The sequence below is a fragment of the Leopardus geoffroyi genome, chromosome A1 (genome assembly GCF_018350155.1).
Source record: "Leopardus geoffroyi isolate Oge1 chromosome A1, O.geoffroyi_Oge1_pat1.0, whole genome shotgun sequence".
Classification (NCBI taxonomy): Eukaryota; Metazoa; Chordata; class Mammalia; order Carnivora; family Felidae; genus Leopardus; species Leopardus geoffroyi.
Genome location: NC_059326.1, coordinates 221,938,400 through 221,954,652, shown reverse-complemented (window position 1 = coordinate 221,954,652; position 16,253 = coordinate 221,938,400). Strand labels below are relative to the sequence as shown.

The 16,253-nt window shown below is 35.3% G+C and overlaps 1 protein-coding gene across 4 annotated transcripts in view; it reads right to left on the bottom strand.

Moving 5' to 3' along the window:
- The window catches only part of CDH12 (cadherin 12), a 1,056,103-nt gene that overhangs the window by 98,082 nt on the left and 941,768 nt on the right, over positions 1–16,253 (bottom strand). The gene's annotated exons all lie outside the window — the stretch shown is intronic.

The window sequence follows — 16,253 nt, the reverse complement described above, 5'->3', positions numbered from 1 at the left end:
AAATCAACAACTATGTACCAGCATGAGGAACACTTTAAGTTAGGACAGAGTATTTGAGAAACTGAGCAACCAAAAATAATTGCAATTAAGACAACAGGAGCACCCCGAGGCCTCAAGACTGAATTAACCTAAGGATTCAGTGGCAAAGAAAACATTAAAGACAATCCAAATTATGTTGCTGATGGTTAGAAGGCTAGAAGGATGGTTAGACGGTTAGAAGGAAATCTCTACTGAGCATAAAGAGAGTGATATGTACATCCAAAGTTATAAAAAGGACAGAATGATCCTATTCTTGGAGGCATTAACAGTAAATGCCCAATTTTGAAGAAAAAAAAAAAAGGATTTCTCTTTTTCATTCAGTTATTCATTCAGTCTTTTTCTTTAAGGCTGTACAACACTGGAGCAAACTAAATATTAAAAGATAGTCAAAAAATTTAAAAATGATAACTTTCAGCACCCATTCGATACCAAATGCTTTATCTTAAGAATGCTTTGGTGAATAGTAGCTATATCAGGAGATGAATGATAGGTTTTAATTCACCAGTCTTTCCCAGGAAACTTCTAAAAGGAAAGTACACAAACATTTGTGATAGTCAAGAGCAGTAACATATTATCCTTCATCATCCATTATCACCATCATGATCATCCTGATCAATCTTTGCAACATCATTAATAATTATTTGACAAACAGGCATTGAGGACCTATATTAAAGATTCATCAAAACTATGTTCTCCTTTATGGTGTATGAATGAACATTTTCAAGACTAAATTTCCCTCTTTCCTCCCTTCTGTTATACAGTGATTTTCCTGGTATCACCTAGATCTTTGCTAGTATTGAGTTACACATGTGCTGTATAGACACAATCTACAAATATTAAATAATTCTCTAATCTTAGTTATAAATTTGGTAGTTAAAAGGCTGTGGGTTGTTCTTCTCTGAGGATATATTTGAAGAAAAGGTATTATATCTGCTAAGAAATATTTAGTGACAAATTTAATAAATTTTTGCCTAATTCACACCATATGTTCAATAAGAAAGACGAAGATGAATAAGACAGTATCTTGTTTTTATGGGAATATTTATTAATTCACTCCTTTAAGTATTTGAGTTTAATTTTTTTAAAAAATTAACGTAAAGCATTTCATACTACTTTTAGAGGAAAATATTTTTCTGCATATTTAGTGAAGGTTCATATTAATATTAAAAGCAAAAATGTAAAAGGGAGAATACTATATTACTCATCTTGTCCTTTGTATTGACATATGGTTATAGCATTATCTGCAATAACCAAATTATGAAAATAGCCTAAAGCCTATCGACTAATGAATAGATAAATAAGATGTGACACACACGCAAATGCACACACACACACACACACACTGAAATATTACTCAACTATAAAAAAAGAATGAAATCTTGCCGTTTGCAATGATATGGATGGAGTGAGAGCATTATGCTAAGCAAAATAGGTCAGAGAAAGACAAACACCGTATGATTTCACTCATGTGGAATTTAAGAAACAAAACAAATGAACATAGGGGAAAAACAGAAGGAAACAAACCAAGAAACAGACTCTTGACTATAGAGAACAAAGTGATGGTTAACAGAGGGGCGGTGGCTGGCTGGATGGGATAAATAGTAAAGGGAGATTAAGGAGGGCACTTGTGATGGGCACTGGGTGTTGTATGGAAGTGTTGAATCACTAAATTGTATACCTGAAGCTAATATTATACTGTATGTTAACTAACAGGAATTTAAACATGAGAGACTCTTAAATACAGAGAACAAACTGAGGGCGGATTGGAGGTGGGGGAGAGGGGAAAATGGGTGATGGAATTTGAGGAGGCCCCTTGTTTGGGTGAGCACTGGGTATTGTATGTAAGCGGTGAACCACGGGAATCTACCCCAAAAACCAAGAGCACACGTTACACACTGTATGTTAGTCAAGTTGACAATAAATTATATTTAAAAAAATAAAATAAAATAAAAATAAAATTAGGACATCAATCAATCAATCAATAATAAAAAAAAAAGCCGAGTGCCAAACAATGAATTTTTTTAAAAATATAAAAAATTAGTACTCGGTTACAATAGATTACCATCAGTTTAGTTAAAAAGTGATTCACTAAGAACCGTATAAGTTAGGAGCACCTGGGTGGCTCAATTGGTTAAGCGTCCGACTTCGGCTCAGGTCATGATCTCACAGTTCACAAGTTCAAGCCCCATGTCAGGCTCTGTGTTGACACCTCAGAGCCTGGACCTTTCTATGGATTCTGTGTCTCCCTCTCTCTCTGCCCTTCCCTCACTTGTACTCTTTCTCCCTCTCAAAAATAAATAAAAATATTAAAAACAATTTTAAAGAACGATGTAAGTTATTTGAGAGTTCTTAGAAGTGACTCTATAGGTGTTTACAAAAACACAATTAAACATCATTATATCAGCTTGTTTTGCTCGATGCTCCATGACTCTTTCCAAACTAATGCAAAGGACAGAAATTTCTTATTCCTTTCATTGGGAAGACTCAGTTATTCATCTGGAGCAGGTAAGCCTCAAAACACTACCTTCTTCACTGCTGGGATAGCATGCCAGTTCCTCAATTAAACTATTACTATTAAACTATTACACTATTAAACACTAAATACCCAAGAGGTAGGAACAGGAGGTTACACTTGGGCACTAGGTAAATGTGCAACAAGGAAACAATATAGTCAACAAAAACCAGAGTAGTCTTCTTATATGTAGAAGTCATCTTGGGATTTGTTCACTTATCACCTAAGTTCAGGATGACAATGTAACCACTCCAAATGTTGAAGTTCAGAGAGACTAACTCACAGAGAAACCATTCCTTTACCTCCAGACAGAGACAGAGAGCAGAATATAGGATTGACAATATTGAATCACTTCAACTTTTCATGTAATGCTGTTCTGATCAGTAGTAAATTAATTCATGTAAAGTTTAATAATAATTAAAGCAAATAGCAAAAAAGTTATTTTATACTAATAGTTAAATTTTAAATTTTAAGCAGTCACTCAATGTGTGTGTGTGTGTATATATATATATATATATGAACATTATATAAGTTAATACCGTATATATGCACAAATATATAGCAGAGCAAGGAACAGAGAAAGTGAACCCTGAGAGGTTATAGAATTAACACATAGAAAGAACGATAATTAGGAGCAGTCCTTTTGATATAAAATGCGACTAAATAAGAGTTTCACTACAATACCTAAATATGGGTGAGAGTTCATATGAGAACCAATTCGGATATAATTTTAAGTGTGCACGTATTTACCTGTCAAAATGTATTTGAAAAATGAGTTCCATATTATAGATTCACAGTTGTAATATGATATCATCTCAGTTCTTGCCAATGAACATTCATATCTTTATAAAATTCTAACTAGAAAAAAAATTTTTGAAGAGTGATACATTAGCTACATGCATTAACTTAAATTCGTTAATGTTTTTATTTCCTCTAATTTATGTTGAAAATGCTAATAAATGGCATGGTGTTTGACTTAGTAATTTGATTTGAGAATTCATACATATGTATCATATGGTCAGGCAATACACAGAAACCCACAGAGTGGTTTACTTATTCCTAACGATTTCTCTCAAAGTTAAGAACATGTATTCACCAATTCAGTCATTCATTTAACAATGGGTATTAAGGAGTGCACTTGAGCACTGAGTGTTATATGCCAGTGATGAATTACTAAATCCTACTCCCGAAACCACTATTACTCTGTATGTTAGCTAGAATTCAATAGAAACTTGAAACAAAAAAAAAAAAAAAAGGAAAAAAATTCTCTGGTTTCCTATGATTTGTCAGACACACTAATCAGAGTGTCAGGGAAGAAATATGAACAAAGCTGAGAGGCCAAAATTCTCAAGGATAATATTTTGTCTAGAGAGGAATCAGAAGAGGAACAAATATTGAAATACACAAATATATAGCTATAGCTATACATACCACTCCTCCAATAGGTATTTTATCGTTACCTTGACATACTATCTGCTTATGCAATAACCGATATTTCAATTTTTATTTGGATGAAGAGATGGAACTTTTCACATATTCTTGAACTGTACTCTACTCCTTAAAAAATATATTGGGCAGTCATGTTGTATCAGCACATAACCATTATTAAAATAATAAATATCATTAATGTAATAAAAGTATGTAATACTAAATTGAACCAATCTCCTTTTAGTGGACATTCTACTTAGAGAATTGGGAGGGGGGGGTGTCCTATTATAAACAAATGTGGAATTGGTAATCTCCTACCATTGAGAGAGCTAGGTCTAAAAGTATATGAATCAGACATGTCAATATATATTGTCGTCGACTCCCAAAAAGGTTGTACTAATTTACATGTCTACCAACCTGGTATATTTTCCAGTATTCTCACCAGTATTCATTGTTCTTCTTTTGTATCTTTTTATATTATGAGTGAATTTCAGTACCTTATGTATGAGTCATTTTTATTTTGTGTGCTTGTGTGTATGTATATAAACCTTACTCAAATTCTTAACCTATTTTACTTTCATAGTCTATATCTATCTGTCCATCTTTAAAATTATATTTACTGGCTCATGGGTGCCTGGGTGGCTCAGTCGGTTAAGCCTCCGACTTCGGCTCAGGTCACGATCTCACAGTTCGTGAGTTCAAGCCTCACGTCGGGCTCTGTGCTGACGGTTCGGAGCCTGAAGCCTGCTTCAGATTCTGTGTCTCCCTCTCTCTCTGCCCCTCTCCCGCCTGTGCTCTCTCTCAAAAATAAACACTAAAAAAAATGTTTTTAAAGTATATTTACTAGCTCATTTTGACTTGTAGTCTTTTTTTTTTTTTTTCATTTTGTGTTCCAAGTGGTTTTCCTTTATGTTTATCAGTGTGTGCGTATATGTATCCTTCCCTCAAAAATATTATTCTATCTGTGCGGCTGATGAGATTTGGTGGTTTTAATTAATCTCTTCTTCTTATCTATATTCAATGAGCATATGTGTTCTGGAACCTAGAGTAGGTGGGCTATCTGGTTTTCATAACGCAAGCACACGTGGCCTACTTCTGCTCACATGTAGGTCACGTGATAGTCAAACTCTATTTATTTGATTTCAAGAAGATTAATATTACCAATAGGGATGAATTTTAAAAAAATCCAACACAATGCCTGTGTTTTAAAATGAAAGAACTCAAGCCCAATGATGTTCAAATCATTCTTGTTGACACTAAAAGAATGTCACCAACACATTCTCATTCAAAATGGTCAAAGAGATGGGAGCAGAGCTGAGCCCTCACGATTTCGGCCCAAGTAGACGTCAACTTACTGACCGATTCGTTTCTTCTTTCAATCAACAAATGTTCAGTGGCACACACCATACACCAGGGACTGCTCTCAACAAACCATAAAAGAGAAATTCATTGCATAGCTATTTATTCAGGCAAATGTCACCTCCAGCAAGGCATCTTTATATTCTATGCATTTTTTGCATTTGGGGTATGAAAAATGTGCTAGAAATATGTTGAAAATATAAGTGGACTATGTATAATTTATGGCTTCTATAAAACCATTTTTTTTTTTTAATTTTCTAGGTGAATAAGCATGTTCTACTCATTGAATATGTGCTTTGTTTTTCATCACCCCTGCAACTGTCTCAACTAGTTTGGGCCCTCACTTTCATAACTGCAATGCTGAGAAACATTCTAATTGCTTCCTGCTCCAGCTCCTGTCACACAGGAGCATCACAGTCATTGTCCCATAACACAAGGTTGATCATGTTACTCTCCTTCTTTGAAAAATAAGTTAGAAATTTGGGACACCTGGGTGGCTCAGTTGGTTAAGCATTTGACTTTGGTTCAGGTCATGATCTTGGGTTCGTGAGTTTGAGCCCTGCATCGAGCTCTCTGCTATAAGTGTGCAGTTGGCTTCAGATTCTCTGATCTCCTCTCTCTCTCTTCCCCTTCCCCGTTCATGCTTGCTCTCTCTCTCTCTCTTTCTCAAAAAATAAATTGAAAAAACATTAAAAAATAAACAATTAAAAAAAAATTAGTCCTAAAGGGTTTCTATTCCTATTGAAAGAAAAATCACCTAAACTCACTGGCATGCTCTGACTAGCATGATAGGCATGAGCTTCAAAATCCCTGTAGATTAATTTCTTTATATATACATATAGTTTTAAGCTTATTTATTTATTTTGAGAGAAAGAGGGAGAGAGAGAGAGAGAGAGAGAGGAAAGAGAGGGAGAGAGAAAGAATCCCAAGCAAGCCCCACACTGTCAGGACAGAGCCCGACACAGGGCTTGTCTCACAAACTGTGAGATTATGACCTGAGCCAAAACCAAGAGTGGGTCTCTTAACCGAATGAACCACCCAGGCGCCCCCTGTAGGTTAATTTCTGACTGCGCGGCCAGGGACCCGGGGCCAAGCCTGTACATAGTTACTGTGGAGTTGAGCCTCTTTCATACCTCTGTATTCTTGCCCAAGTGATCCTGTGACCGGCAGCACTTTTGCCTCGACCATCTGGAAAAATAGTACACACCCTTGATGTCCCAGCTGCACTGTCACTTCCATGAATGTTTGTTTTTCTACTCCCAAGCAGAGATCATTTGTCCACACCTCTGTATTGCTATCAGTCTCAATACGTTTTGATTATTTGAAACTCAATACAATATGTTTTTTGCTCATGGGCTACAAAATCTTTTACATCAGCCACCCTTCCATATTCATTATTTTTATACCCAGTCTGTCATGACATAATTCCCAAATACATGTTTATCAGCTGGATACATATAGTACTCACATGTACACACAAGACACAAATTCTATATGCATCATACTCTAAATGGGTGATCTGGCAGCTGGTTATGGCCTTGAGGGTACTTTTTGACACGAAATTGTGAGTCTACCTTGTCCTGAATATCTAAAGTATGTCACTGTTCTCACTTAAGAGAGCAGACCAAGGTGAGTGACATTACATTAAAAAAACCACATAAGCAAGATTTAGCCACAGTATGAAAAGCACATCCACGGGGAGTTAATGACAAGTTATTTTCTTCTGAATATTTTTAACCCTTCTCAGGATTGAAGCATGAAAAGGAAAAAAGAGACAAATTATATCTAGAGACATATGGTTTTCTTTCAGCTCTTGCCTTATGTAGACATTGCATTGTAACCAGGATATAATACAGTTCCAGTTAGAAAGGTATGGAATGATAAAGACTCTAGAATTTCTTTCCAAATAAGATTGGAAAATAAATATGCATTTTATTACCTTAAAAAGACATTAAGCAACAGAGAAATGTAAAGCAGAAAGGCTTACAGAATCAACAGAGAGAGAGCATGTGTGGGTAAGTGTGCATGTGTATATACACACGTGTAAAAGATCCTACAAAGGAATTGGATAGTATAACACATTGAAACATGAGATGTGCTAAAGCTAGGCTTAGCTCTAAGGTAAAAGTAAGCATACACGCACAGCAGGTGAGTTTAGTCTTTAAAGTAACTGGGTCTTTAATCAATTTTGCATTAGCTCTCACTGCACTACTCACGAACACTTGGCTGTTAGCTTCCTTCTATGGATTCTCGTCCCATGTTTGCCCTTTAAAGCTGTAAATGGCCCCTCTGTCCTTTTTATCTTCACCAGGGGCTGCATGTAAAGCTTTTACAAGGATTACTGAGAACACCGATTCCGGGGCCTCAATCAGAAAGTCTTATTTAAATGTTTGTGGGCGGGCTAGGTATCAGAAAGTTTTAAAATCTTCACTGATCAGTCTGATGAGCCGAGTCTTACACAATTTCACCAATTAGGAAAGGCTGAATTACTTGCCATTGTGCCTCAGGAACCCGAAAGCCTATGTTCGAATCCGAGATTGACCACTAGCCAACTGTGTGACTTCAAACTAATTATGTAACCTCTCCATTTTAGTTTCGTCATATGAAAAGAAAAGGAAAAAATAGTACCTTTCTTCTAGCCATATTAAATGAGTTAATATTGATAAAGAAGTTATAATAAAAGTTTTCCACCTAGTATGTGCTATTTAAGTGTGTAACAAAATAAATGCATGCATACTTCTTTTCTGTTCTCCTGCTCCACACATAGGGTGAGAACACCCAAATATGTAACACGAGCACAATTCCTGTCCTCAAGACCTCCTTGTTGATATTCATATACTGATCTGGACTGTATCTTCTATATGTTGGAAAAACGTGGTTTGGGAATGTGTATTTAGAATACATTAAAATACAAACAAGTAGAATATGACAATATGGGACCACTTTGTTAGAGACCCAAGAAAGAAACGTTTGTATACTTGTCAAATTTGCTTGAAATAATCAGAGCTTTTAAAGATTAGTAAAGATAATATGTCATAAAAATCCTCCAGAGTGAATTGTGTGCCCTCTTCAACTGCACTTCTAGGATAAGAGCAGGCACTTCAGTTTTATACTGCCTTCAACAATGATTCTGCTCAGCCTGGCCATAGAACATCCCTTGGCAAACCTGGACGGTGGCTTTGACATCCACTTACGATTTGGTATGCAGTCCAAGGACCCAAAAGCACTCTAACGTTATAAAACTTTTGTTCTAGATACGTACTAAATATTTTAGGCTATATGTATTTACACCTCGTGATTCAAATGTACTTTGATGGATATGACAATCCATTTTTACGAGCACTTTATCTCTCTGTTGTGTGCCAAGAGTTCTATACCACATACACCAGTAAAAATGCTAATGACTGTTCCCAGTGACACGCTAAATTCCAATTACCAGTGATGATACAATGTTGCCTCCTTTGTGCCCAATGTAATTGGAAATTATTTTCGTGAATGCTGTCAGGAAATTCCATAGAAATCATGATGAAATATAAGAGTTTGGAATTCATTCATTCAGTGGCTTTTAGCCATAATTTTCTAAGCTTTGTTTTTTTTCTGTGTAATATTATATTCTTAAGGATAAAATTTTTTTTATTAAATGCAGTTAGCCAAGATATTAAGGACCAGTTAATGTAATTAATTATTTGTTTAACACACACTCTACACTCCTAAAATTATTTGTTTTTATTTGATCAATGATTCTGCCGTGTTTAGGGTAAAATTAAAAAAAAATATGTCTATCTACCCATCTACAGACTTTCCTCAACCTACAATTAGGTTACGTCCTGATAAACACATCCTAGTTGAAAATAAATCTTAAGTTGAAAATGCATTTAATACATGTGACCTACTGAACATCATGGTTTAGCCCAGCTTAACTTAAATGCTCTCAGAACAATTACATTAGCCTACAAAATCATCTAACAAAACTTATCAAGAGGCTGTCTGTACTTATCTACTTATCCATCTATCTCTCCATCATGTATCTATGTATCTATCGATCAATTCTATTTATCTGTATCTATCTTCCTATCTATTTATCTACTTAGCTTTAGTAAAAGAAAAAAAAACAAATTGTGTATGTATATGTGTGTATATGTGTGTGTGTATATAAACCAGAAGTATTGGATCCTGGAACTGGCTGTCTAATTGAAAATATATATGACTGTTTTGAAAGCTGTTTCAATTCTGTAAGGATAATAATGTAATTTTAGTGAATAGTATGGTAATCCCACCCCCCCCAAATGAATACCACCTAATCTTAAAACTGTCTATATATGTATTTATATATCACTATCTCCCTGACACCTCCGTGTGTGTTAGAAGAAGCTTAACTTCCATGAAGGCAGTTGGCTCAAGTTTAAACTGACAAGTGCAAGTGATTTTTTGTTTTGTTTTGTTTTGTTTTTTTGTTTTTTTTTTCTGGCTAATGATGAGTGGTTAAGAAGTATAAAGGTAACCCAGTTCAAGCCCATAAAACCAGAGATGTTTGTTGAGAGCTTCTAGGAAATGTTCTCTTTCTCTTTTTCTCTGGAATTGGTGTGCAAATATCTGGAACTCATACAGCCATTTCAACACCTTGGGGGAAATGTCACCAGAGACAGCGATACACAAGAGGCCACAAACTTAGGAATCCCAGGAAAGGAAGTGAGGAGCCTTGATCAAACTTGGCTGAAGCTCAACCTCCAAACATTTGATGGTTCAAGACCATAAATCCTTTTTTGTGTGAGATTTTTATACTTTGAGTTGGAGTGGGAGGTTTTTTGTTGTTGTTGTTACTTCCAAATTAACAAAATTTTGGCAAGCCACCTAAACACTCTAAGCCTGTTATTTCAAATTGAAAGTAGGATTATAAATACTTGGGATCACATGGAACTCATTTACTCATTAACTCATGAGTTAATGCATGTAAATTGCTTAGCATAATAACTGGCACATAGGGAGCCCACATCAAAGTGGTTGCTGTTAAAATTCTTCAACTTTATAATGAAGGGGCAACATTTTCTTGTTTCCTTCTAATTCTAGTAATTGGTTGTACAAATTGAAACAAAATCCAATCTTAATGCTTTTCAAAGTATCTTCCCCATTACTGTAGATTAATCTTTCAGTTATAGGATTTTGAATATATCACTGCTCTTTTCAAATCCTTCGATGGTGTGCCATGAATCACTACTTAACATCTGAATTCCTTCAAGACTATTCAATGTCTGAAATCCATCTGTTTTTTTTTTTTTTTTTTTCTTTCTAAAATTTAACTCCTCTGCTTCTCCAAGCCTCCTCTCTGGGAAGTTTGTCTTATCCACTGCCCAACAAAAATTAGAGCTCTGCTAATTAATTTGGGGGTAACGATTCTGAGCCTCTCATCTGAGAATTGAAAACATATATCTGAATCTCATCAAGGGTTTGCAAAATATAAATTAGGCTATTATCGGTATGTCACCACCTTTTGGTTTCTTTCACTATTGCCTGTGCCCAAGCCACTTCTCATAATCCAGTCTACTTCAGGAAGGACTACAGACAAACTTGCTCACCATTACACTTTCACAGAATATTTCATTGGTTCCTTCCCTTGCCTGAAATCTTGCTTTCCCCTGTGTTTAGCACCCCCCCGTGGTGCATTTTGGAGTCACAACTGCATTCCTTCAGCTTTCCAATACTGCTGCTGCTGTACTGATATTTCCCACCAAGAATGCAAGGTGCTCCTCGTGTTCACCTCTTTTATCTGGAGGCGTGTAAGATTGATACAAATCTCTATCTCTAGGTTGCCTCCAACTAAGGCTGTTTTCCTTAACATTGTTTATTCTTGGCCCTGCCCTTGCTACTCTGATCACCATTTTTAATCTTCTTTACAGACTTCTTTTCCTGTCCCTGGCCTTCAAATGTTCATGAATCTCAGGTTTTTCTCTCACACTCTATATGCCTAACTCTACAATTTCATTCATATTGGCCTCCAGGTGCCAGCGACTGGATTGTCATTTCTATTGTCTAGGTTCTTAAATAACAAAATTGCAAGTTGACCAGAGCAAGATGTACCCAATTTCTTGGTTACATTCTAAACTTTTTAAAAACCAATTATTGTTTTTTGGGAGACCAGTCTCTTTAACTGACTAAACATTGCTAACATATGTTTGTCCTCTCCCTTCTCCCACTATTTTTCTTCAAAATGTTGTTTCTCACTTGAATTATAGTTTTATGATACTTCATAATCATCCTGTTGCCTGCCATAACAATGTACCATCCACCCTATGTATTTAAGCCACATTTGTTTTTCAAAATGTAAATTTGATTTTGTCCTCATCAATATCCTTAATGTTCTTTGGGCATCTGTCTCTACCTACATTTCCAGGTTCATCCATTGCCACACATTCTGTCTACTATTTGCTGCTTCAATACAATATTACTTTCCCACAACATAGTGCTACTCCATATCCTGCTCTTTAAAGATTTGTCATGGAAGTCAGAAATGTCCTCCTGCACCCAGGTACACTTCAGCCCAAAATAAGCACTGGCTTCAATAGCTCCTCTTCCAGAAACTCATTTCGATACATTCACAGAGTGTCTCTTCTTTATATCTTTCCTGTTTCCCCTAGGCCGCAAGCATGACACATAAAGACTGTTTCCTGTTCTTACTGGAATTCCAGTAGCTACGATGGAGCTTGGTACATAATAGATGCTTAAAATATGTTTCCTGAATGAATAAACTAGAAAACAACAACAATGAGTTTGGCTTAGAAAATATTTTTGATTAGCTGATATTAGCGATTAACAATGAAGCCTTTATAAAACTCTTGCCTGAGGCAAAAGTCTCACTATCCCCTCCTGTCAACATTTAACACAGTGATAGTGCTTTGCTATCTGTTACAGAAATCAAAGGGGCAGCTTCAAATCAAAAGTGTCTTGAGAACTCTTAAAACCAGTGCCAAAAAAATACAAGGAATCAGTCACTAGCATTTTGGTAATCCTGATCCATCAAACAATTCTACAGAAGAGTGTATAATTCTATTGTGTTCCAGAAAAAGAATAAACTTTTGAAAAAGCAAGAACTATATTGAGGTCATATCTACGGAAAGTCACTATTATAAAAAGTAGCAATTCACATTACCTAGAACCAAGTGATTACTGATTATTTCACAAGTTCAAAAACACGATGACCACATGACATTGCACTATTTGCAAAAGTGCTCGTGAATCCACATGTACAATGATAGTGTGTATAGCTATGAAACAATAACTTGTAGCCATTATTGTTTAAATAATCTTAGCTAATAGAAAAAGGTATGTTATGTGTGTATAAGTACTGTGATTTAATTTTAAAGTTTGTTCATTTTATGTTGCTGTGGTTGAAGGCTACAGTGATTTATGGTGAGGTTTGGTTTTAGTAATTGCTACAAAAATAGAAGACTTGGAAACCTACTTGTTTTGCTAGATTCATTGTAACCCAGAAGAATGTGCTGTGGCAAAAAACAAAACAAAACAAAACAAAAACAAACAAACAAGCAAAAAAAACCAAAAAACTTTATTAGATTCTGTATGCTTTCTAATTGTAATTCTCCCAACTGATGAACAAATGACAATGGTTAAGCCAAATAATCCTATCTCATTTTCTTTATCTATAAAAATGAGACTTTTGGAATACACGTCTTTACATTCCGCTATACAAACACATATTGTAATTCTAGACAGAGCAACCTAATTAAATCCATAGTTGATCAAGTTTAATGAATTTATCAACTTTGCTCACTTCATATAAGTTCCTATGAAATTTTCATTCATATGCTTCTCTTTTGAAAATGAAACCTAAGCTTTAAATGTTAAGGAGTTACAGTTATCTTTCTCATGGTGATGTATGTTTTAATTTATAAAAAAAAAACTTTAGTAGTTGGACATGAATCTTAAAACTCATTGCAAAAGAAAAATAGCATATACATTATCACTACTTTCTAGAATAGCATTCTGCTTATTAACCACTTTGAACTTTTCACAGCAACACATAAAAAGAAAGACAAAAACTGTTATACCACTAAACTATAATTTTAATGCACACTACATGGAACATTGAATTTAATCTAGTAACTACACAATGTATGCCAATAACTTGGAGGCATTCTTGTTACTTAAAGCAATGAAACATACAGATGCTACTTGAAAATGCAAGTTTGAAAACACAGATAGAATTAACTATGCCATTATTTCCAAATGCAAGCGATCTCTCTTAATTAGTTTACGACTCCATTATTTATCACAAAGCTTCTCCCATTACACTAAAACGATTCCTTTTCAATATTTTGGTGAATATATCATTATATGAAATTTTTCATATATAGTATCTTTTAAAGAGCTTTCAAGTTGTAAGCCAGCCATAAAATAGATTGCAGATTAAAAGATAAAAAGGGATTAAAAGTCTAAGAGAAAGTGAGTTATAGCTAGATGAGGTTACCCATGAATTTATTTTATGACTCAGCTGAGGAGGCAGAAAAGAGACCAGACGAAAAGTAGGCAGACAGTGGGGGGTGGTGTTCCAGGAGCACGAGTACTCAGAATAATAAAGTCACGAATTCGATTTCTATTTGATTTAAAAGGTAGATTGGAAACTTGCTGAAGGACAATTTGGGGGCATAATTACAAATTATGGGTTAGTGGCATTAAAAAAGAAGCTGTGGGAAGATAAATTTCAGGGAAAGGTTTGATGTCCTTGCATGTAAGCACTCAGAAGCTGGTCAGTAGTCCACCTGACAAACCAGTCCTTGATGCATGCTGGGGCCAAGTTGTCCTCTTGGTCTTTTGGAGCACTGAACTTGGGGCCACATTCAGCAGTAGGTTCCATGCCTTTAAAGTTGGATAGCAGTTTAGTCCATTCCCTAACTCCTCCCCATGAATAGTCGTGACTCAAGTCAAGTCAGACTTCCTGTTGCTACAGTTTCCTTTATTACCTTGTTTATAGATTCTCCTGGTCCCTTCCATTACAGGGAGGCTCAGAAGTGGGAATTCCCTCCAGTCTGTGACTTGAGAGCACTAACCTTGGACTTGTCTGTTGATGGGGATCATTTTCCCACTGGGCTATTTTATACATATTGCTTTCATTTTTTTTTCAAATTTTTTGTCCTGATGTTTCCATATTTACAGGCATCTACTCCCTGTGAACTCTCAGTATTAGAAGACAGGGTTCCAGTGAACACCATCTTTTAGGATTTTCCATCTGAGAGGGAAAGCTTCAGGGTCTCAAGGACTCCATATCTTAGTCCTTAAGGATGTGATTTTGCACTAAGGTGCCTACTTAAGCTTTCCATAATTTCTGGAATACAGAAACACAGGAACGTCAACCCATTTATCCAGTGACTGGCTCTAAAGATACACATTTAATACCAGGGTACACCTCTTCAGATACCCTCTGGGAGGGAAAACATCCATAGATTTTCATTTATAGGGCATAAGTTAAGTGACTGTTGCTGTGATAGCTGACAGTGCACTACGGAGAATATAAGAATAAAAAGAAACGAAAACAAACCAAAAGAAAACTGTCCTGAAGAAAGAGTATGCAAAGAATACTTAAGTTTATTGTATGATTTATCTTGTGGAACTCAGAAAATTACTCTCATCTGCAGCTCCCTCTTCTTTCCTAAAAAATTTTGTAATACGGCAATTAATATATAAGGATCTACTACAATGTGTCGAATGTTGCAAAGAACATTTTACATGCATTATTTCACTTAATGCTTGAAACCATCCTGCCTTCTATAATTAGCCCCATTTTTACAAATGCTAAATTATACTTACATACTGAATAGCTATGAAAACTTGGGCAGTTGACCACAAAGCCTCAGCCTGTGGCCATTACCCTCGACCACCTCCAGGGAACATAGAAGCTCTTCGTAAAGTAACTAAGTTGTTCTATTCTGTTGACCACACCTGCTGCCAAATTTTTATTTCAACATTTTTTTTAATTGTAAATGAGCTTTTAAAAATATACTGCTTGTCTTAAAGTCTAATCCTAGGTAAGACAGTTTGCTGTCGGGAAGGGTGGTGCCTCCAGCCCTGTTCTTTCTCAAGATTGTTTGGCCATTCTGAGATTTTTGTGGTTCCATATGCATTTTCGGATTTTTTTTTCTATTTCTATAAAAATGCCATTGGGATTTTGATAGGGATTATATTGACTCTGCACAGTCAATTTGGGTAGTACAAATATCTTAACAATATTTATTCTTCCGATTCATTGAACACAAGATGTCTCTCCATTTAGGTGTGTCTTCTTTAATTTTTTCTCATCAATGTTTGATAGTTTTCAATGTATAACTTTTCCACCTCTTTTGTTAAGTTTATTACTAAATACTTTATCCTTTTTGATGCAGTTGTACAGGGAATTGTTTTCATTATTTTCTGGATGGTTTCTTTTAGTGACAGAAATGAAACTAATCTTTGGATGTGGATTTTATATTGTGTAATTTTACTGTATTTATTAATTCTAACGTTTTTTTGTGACACCTTATTTATAGCTTCACACAATGAATAGTAATAATAGCAAAAAATGAATATTAATAACACTGAAATAACAGTTAGGCTTGCATAATGAGTGGTATGATATGACTGTTACAACCAAGAATCTTTTTACATCTGTATACGCATATTGTTCACATAAATAAATTTCATTAGGAACCTATCTACCTACCTACCCGTCTTTTATTCAACAAATGTCTTAGTATCTTTACACTCTGTTGACTTGTTAGCGAAACAGTAATAAGAGTACAAATCTTCAGATGTTTTCCTCCATTCAAAATGAAAATCTAAGGATAGAGAGGCTAAGATACTTCTCAATGCTCATGTATCAAATAACATGTAAGTTTGTGACAAGTTTGGAGATATGATAGGCTTTGAAGCC